The sequence below is a fragment of the Carassius carassius genome, chromosome 33 (assembly GCF_963082965.1).
Source record: "Carassius carassius chromosome 33, fCarCar2.1, whole genome shotgun sequence".
Classification (NCBI taxonomy): Eukaryota; Metazoa; Chordata; class Actinopteri; order Cypriniformes; family Cyprinidae; genus Carassius; species Carassius carassius.
Genome location: NC_081787.1, coordinates 6,918,467 through 6,926,083, shown reverse-complemented (window position 1 = coordinate 6,926,083; position 7,617 = coordinate 6,918,467). Strand labels below are relative to the sequence as shown.

The window sequence follows — 7,617 nt, the reverse complement described above, 5'->3', positions numbered from 1 at the left end:
AATCAGAGTTGTGTTGATGGAGGTTTCTTATTAAGGGAGCAAATCATACAGCAAACATTAAATATACCCTCTATTTAGAATGCTTAATTAAATATTAATTGCAGACTTATATGAATTTACTACATTAAATTAGGCCTACAGTTGGAGGGCTGACTTTGATATACCAACGTTTGATATGGAAATAAGCTGTGTGTAGCAGCAGGAGACACGGTGCAGTACATATCTCTATGTTATTAATTTTGCTATGAAGTTGTTCCCTTCCAGCGTGCAGCCACCCACTCAAAATCAAGGCATGTAAAGGACCCAACTTCCTGAAGACTGAATATATAAGAATATATACTGTCAGCTTTTCATATTTACATGCCTATTCATGTCCAAACATACAGCACATTGACAATCTGGGATTCAAAATTTAATGATCATATCAATTCAATTTTTCACTCAGAAATAATGTGAAACAGAAGCATTTTCACTTATAGTCTCAGATTTTTGGACTCCACTATATCTAATGGCATTTAATCGTAATATTTGTTTTTGTTTGTTTTTTGGCACTGGCTTCTAAATTATTCTTTTTGAAGGAATGTATCTGTGTTGACTGTTGTATTGTAACAATATTTAAATTTGTACAGCCTATTGAAAATAGAAATACATTTTTTTAAATAAAACTATTTAATACTAAATAATTTGAACCTAAAATACATAGTATTATTATTTAACTACTCTAGTGTTCAAAGGTTTGAGGTCAGTAAGATTTTTTAATGTCTGCTCTTCTGCTCACCTACGCTGCATTTATTTGTTCAAAAATACAGTAAAAACTGTGAACTGTTATTGCAATTTTTTTTCTGTTTTAATATATTGTAATATAATATAAATGTAATTTATTCCTGTGATGCAAAGCTCAATTTTCTCCATCATTACTCCACTCTACGGTGTCACATGATCCTCAAGAAATATTTCTTATCAGTGCTGAAAACAGTTGTGCTCCTGTTTAAATTTCATCAATTGAATGCATTTTTTAAATGAAATTTAATTAACATTTCTTTCAATTTTTTTTAAATAAATACTGACCCCAAATTAGAAAATAATGGTAAAAAAAAATGTTAATTTCTAAGACATTTTTGAGTCAAAAGCTATATATACATCATAAACATCAGTTCTGTTATCTTTCAGAGACTGGCCTCAAATGATAAAAGGATCTTTCACGGGCGAGATGTGAGTGATCTGATGCCTCCAGTGTTTACGGGTAAGATTTTCAGAACTAGGTCACGACTATTTTAAAGAACGCTGTTGAAATCTTAAGTAGGTTTCTAGTGTCGGATATTTCCAGTAACCCCCTTCACGTTCCTCCAGTTCTCCCTCTGAAGGCAGCAGCAGTTCAAAGCTTTAGTGGCTAAATTTTTCTTCTTTCTGTCTGAATGAGAGATAGAGTTCTCAGTCAAGAAACCTTAGCAGGTTCTTACCATGTGGCAAGACAGTGCATTGCTTAATAACATACTTGCTTTCATTAAACCATGTGAGAAAACAGCATGTGTCCATGGATTATTAAATGTCCTTATGGGACAGTGAAGGTATGAAGTCATGTATAGATGATGAAATGCTGCACAGGGTTTATTGATGGAATCTCATTGGCCAGCCAAGTCCTAAGGGACGGAGCATGACTACAGTCGGTTACAATGGGAAAAGTGGATTATGATCAATAATTGTATTTATTTCACTTCATTTAATTAAACAAGTTCATCTTCTCTCTCTCTAAAATTTAATACTCCATGTGTGCAGATTAACGTTTAAGTCATAAGTCCATATTTTTAAGCAGTATACCTTCCAACGATAATAGTTACCAACTTGGGAGTACACTCCGTACTTCCCTTTCTTGGCACATTCTACTCCCCAACTGACAATGCTTGTGAGGAACCAAGTGTTGTGGTAGAGTATGGCATGAGGTCCTCCTCTGTCCCCTGACACGCGTCTTTAGGAGAATCTGAGTATCAGGGGTGTAGCCATCTTTTCAGAAGTGAGGGGGACAGAAATTATATATATATATATATATATATATATATATATATATATATATATATAAACATTTCTGTAATCTATATAGCCTACCAATCAACAGTTTTTGAACTGTAAGATATTTTGTTTTTAAAGAAGTCTCTTCTGCTCACCAAGCCTGCATTTGTTTGATCCAAAGTTCAGCAAAAACAGTAATATTGTGAAATATTTTTATATTTAAAATAACTTTTTTCCCTATTTGAATATATTTTAAAATGTAATTTATTTGTGATCAAAGCTGTATTTTCAGCATCATTACTTCAGTCTTCAGTGTCACATGAATCAGAAATCATTCTAATATGCTGATTTGCTGATTATCAATATTTAAAACAAGTTTTTTTTTCAGTATTCTTTGATGAATATAAGGATCCAAAGATCAGCATTTATGTGAAATAAAAAGCTTTTGCAACATAATACACTACTATATCATTCAAAAGCTTAGAGTCAATATAATTTTTTTTTTTCTCAGGCCAGCAACACCACACAATATAATTTTTTCTCAGAGTCTCAGGCCAGCAACACCACTGCTCCCCGGGCACCGCAGCATAAATGATGCCCACTGCTCCGGGTGTGTGTTCAGTGCTGTGTGTGCACTTTGGATGGGTTAAATGCAGAGCACGAATTCTGAGTATGGGTCACCAAACTTGGCTGTATGTCACTTAACTTCACTTTGAATTGATCAAAAGCAATGATGATAAAGCAATAATTTTTCAAAAGATTTCTATTTCAAAATAAATGCTGTTCTTCTGAACTTTCTATTGATCAAAGAAACCTGAAAAAAATCTACTCCGCTGGTTTCAACATTATCATAATGTTTATTTATTTATCTATTTTTTGAGAGGCAAATCAGAATATCAGAATTATTTCTAAAGGATCGTGTGACTGGAGTAATGATACTAAAAATTACATTTGTACATTTACATTACAAAATTACAATAAATTACATTTTGAAATATATCCAAACAGAAAACAGTTAATTTAAATAGGTTAGTAAAAATATTTCACAATTTTTCTGTTTTGCTTTACTTTGGATCAAATAAATGCAGGCTTGGTGAACAGAAGAGACTTATTTAAAAAAAAATATTAACAAGCTTACTGTTCAAAAACTGTTGACTGGTAGTGGATATAGGCAACTTAAATTTTAATTTAAAAAACTTAAATGCCTTAGAAATCTATAATTTATCTATAATGCTGGACAATAACAAATAATAATGATTTGTTGATATACTACAAACTATTTTTTTTTATCACGTAAGGCAGAATAGTTTCTATTCTGTAATAAATGATATGTCAATTGGTACTGCATTGTTCATACTTTATTTATCACCTGCTGGAGATTACTTGAAAAACCATGTATTGTTGCAATCGTATGTTTAATGTCTTCGTGTTTGCAAAAGTTTCTGGGCTTTTTTTTGTGTAAAAACTGTTTTCATACAGTGATAGCTGGACGCTTTTGCCCATATTAGGAATTTCCTGAAATGACTTTCTGCGCGAGAGCGCCCTCCGGCTTCGAGTATGAATGAAACTCCTTGATGTTCATCTCGCTGTATTCTCTTTCTTTTACTGTCTATGTGTATTCTGGATCCGAATAAAATATCAAATCATATGCAGACTATCCCGTCTCTTTGAGTTTCAATCTATATTTATTCACACCAACTCTTGAAAACCTCTATGAGAACAAACTTGACCGAAAAAGTGCGGGGGACGAATTTCCGTGATATTAAAAGTGGGGGGGGGGGGGAGAGCGTCTTCATCTTACATCCCCCCGCGTCCCCCGCGTAATCTACGCCCCTGTTGAGTATCCAGCACAGAACATGAAGTATGTGATCAGATCACTGCTGATTTCCTTACTGTTCTTTCGACATAAGGCAACTCAACCTTCTGCATTTCGGCCTTGGAAGCGCAGACGGCCCCAACTACTGACAGTAGAGATCCAGACTGCAGCAGTGAGTTGGAGAAGAGCACGGGATGGGACGTACATTTGGGGTAAAACAGATGGGGCTTTGCAGCCTCGACAAGGCAATGTCATGACTGTAGAGGCTTACTTTGCAGTCATAATGGCGATGTAAGATGAATCGGGTGATGTTCAGATTCTGTTCTGTGCCTTTAGTCTTGGAGACGTCATGCTCCCCTGTGAAACATACAGTAGTTGTTTAGTTTAATAATATTATTAATAACTGGTCTTGGATCTGTAAAAATGTCAGAAAAAAATATCTACAGATTCTTAAAAAAGATAAATTTACCTGCGATTCAACATTGAATAAGGAAATGGTTTTGGAAAGAGTCTCTTATGCACACCAAAGCTTTATTTATTTGATTAATGTAAAAACAATATAGTAAAATATTTATTTGAAACAAAAATCTTATATTTGTTAAATAATTCTAAATGTCATTACTGTCTGTTTTTCCTTAAAATTTTGAACAATAATGCGTGTATTTAAATACAGTTTATAAATACAATTTGTCATATTTATAAGATATCTCTTATAAATCTGACAAAATGTACTAAAATGTAAAAGAAAGTTAATGTTTTCTAAAAACTTGGATGTTAAGATGTTTTTACTGAAATACAAAAAAAAAACATTGATGAAGAAAGTTATAATGCTGTGTATGTTGTGATTGCATATTAAATATTTGTTTTCATATTTTACTATTAAATAGATTTTAAATATAAGGAATTTATTTTTTTCAATATTTTATATATTTAAATATTGGGGCCATACATCAGTTTAATTGAATCAGTATTTCTTTGGCTATTGTTCTGGTCTTACCAACTCTGATGAAGAAGGATTCATTCTTGTTTCCAGTGTTGGGAAGGTTACTTTGGAAATGTAATAGGTTACAGATTACAAGTTACCTTGTTTAAAATGTAATAGTAGTGTAACTTTTTCAATTACTTTATTAAAGTAATGTAACTAATTACTTTTGAGTACTTTTTGATTACTTTTATAAATTTGTGAAAATTAAAGAATAATAAATAAAAGCATATACATCAACTTAAATACAGTTATCTAATAAGCATGTGACGTATTCTGTGTAATAAACTCCTGAAATATTGGTGTTTTTTTTAAACTGCTGTCTCTGTATACAGTATGATGATAGTTTTCTCAAAATAAGTAAAATGCACATGAAGTGACACAGAGCAGTTCTAGAGATTATGTTTATGTGCTCGTGTACTCCTATATTGAGGCAGCAGAGGTTGAAAACACTGCGAGCTTCAGTAGGCCTATGTGTAGTAAATGAAACCATGTCTTTGCCATTAATTTACAGGAGGGGCGGACTGGGAAAAAAATTCAGACTGGAAAATTCAACCTCATACAAACAAATTCATGGACAAAACTATTTTTTGTATGGACCTGACATAAAAAAAAGGTTTAAATCTTTAATTTGGGGACATGCAAAATAATTAAAAGTTGTCTCCTGAACTGCACCTTCACTTCCATTTTTCTCTTCAGTCTCTTTATTTTGCCCTGTTATCCATCTCTCTCATGACTTTAATACTCAAGATTGAACAAAACTATACTTTACAATACAATACTCTACAATACTACAATATCTTTATAGAAAAATCCTAATACTGTACACGATTCATGTTTTTCCCTTACAAAAGTTAAACATGCTTTTATTAGCCTATATAAAAGTAAAATAACCTTGTTTTTTTTGCAAATGGATTTTTAAATAAATACATTTGTAAAATAATTTTACATTTTTGGTTACCACAGTTAACCAATAGTAACCATTTTCTCTGGATTTATAGTTAAATATTAAAATGTTAATTTTCGTAAGGGTTGTGTTGTTGTCTGTCGTAGCTCCCCCTAAACCTATTAAAAAAATCTGATTTTTTTTTTCAGCTAAATTACTACTGTAACATTACAACTGATAATAATGATGTCCTTTATATAGTATTTTGAGCGATGACTGGTGAGCAACGTGCTGCTGCTTGATTAAATAAATAAAAAAACAAAGACAAAAAAGCATCTTTACAGATGAAACTGACCTGAAACCCTGAACAGTTGTTCTGCTTCTCTGCTCCAGCAGTCCTCTCTCTCTCTCTCTCTCTCTCTCTCTCTCTCTCTCTCTCTCTCTCTCTCTCTCTCTCTCTCTCTCTCTCTCTCTCTCTCTCTCTCTCTCTCTCTCTCGCATTGATTACTCTTGAGTCTGATCCAAACCGTTTGGCGGAGGCGCGGAGAGCGCGCGAGTCATGACTAACAATTCATGACTTATTAGAGATTTAATTATCAAATGGCGGATTCGCAAATGATCGCTTTAGTACATTCGGCAGGCAATTGTACAATAATGATATTAAATAGTGGGGCAAAATCGGCTGCCAGGCCACCGGGAATTGTCCCCTTTCTCCCGGTGTCCAGTCCGCGCCTGATTTCCACATACACGCAGAATGTGCAAGTCATATATTGCATTTTTGGGGCTTATATTCACAGACACTAGTCGATGTCATGTTTTGATTCAAGTGTACTGACCTACTTTTGATTTAGTCATCCAAAATGTGGCATATTCCGTCCGCGTTAGGCATTTCGTTTTTATGACTGGATTCTACGAACCAGACTGTATTTCCGCATCCCGGAAATTATTAGGGCGTATGTCTCAGAATAGTCAGTGCAATTTGGGAAAGAAATCAGTTAAATCTGTATGTGGATGTGTGTAAATATTCAAATGTAATCCCCTTTGTAATCGTTAAAAATTTCATAAGTAGCCTAACTGTAATTTAATTACTCATTTTTTCTTAGTAACTGTAACTAATTACAGTTACAATAATTTTGTAATTAAATTACGTAACGCCGTTACATGTAACTAGTTACTCCCCAACACTGCTTGTTTCCTAGCAGACAGTGGGCTGCAGTAATGACCCATAACTGGTTGAGATGGAGCCTCCACAGAACGCCTGCTGTGTTAAGCGCGCCACCAGCGCCACCTAGAGCTAAATGACATGATTTTGGGTGCACTAACAGATTGGGTTGTAGCAGATGTGACCTAACTCCATTTACTAATAGATGATTTGATCAAAGGCATGTTGACTGCTATAGCACATAAAATGTATAATCTTTACCTGCCAAGGGATTTCTCCAGGTAAAACAGGATTGCCACCAACAATACGACTATAGGGGCATTTACTGTTGGTACAAAGACCCATTTGGGGAGTTCAACATGAGATGGTGGGACCTTGCTGCCTTTTTGTTAAGAATCTGTAGGGGTGTCCAGCTGTCTGGTTTGGAAGTGCTGGATGTGGGTTTGATTGTCTAATTGGAAGACTGTGCAGATGTGTTGGTGACAGATGTGGGACCGCAGGCAAAAGTTTTCACAGCTGTTTTACTGACTTTGCCACATGGAAACTTAACTAGTAACATATAAAACACATTGTTCTAAGAAGTCTAATTTATCAGAGGTAAATGGTTTTGTAGGTCCTACCTGCAAAGGCCTTCAGCAGAATATATGGGAAAAGAAGGAGAATGAATGAAGCCATATATCAATCCAAATTCAGTCTCTTATTATTTCACGGTGAGCTGACAAATAACCTGATCCAACGCTCCAAAGTACACCTGCCTGCCACAC

At 34.3% G+C, this 7,617-nt stretch overlaps 1 pseudogene; it reads right to left on the bottom strand.

Annotated features, from left to right (window-relative positions):
• Positions 1-1,622: 1,622 nt before the first annotated feature.
• LOC132114114 (coagulation factor IX-like) lies at positions 1,623-7,617 on the bottom strand (annotated as a pseudogene).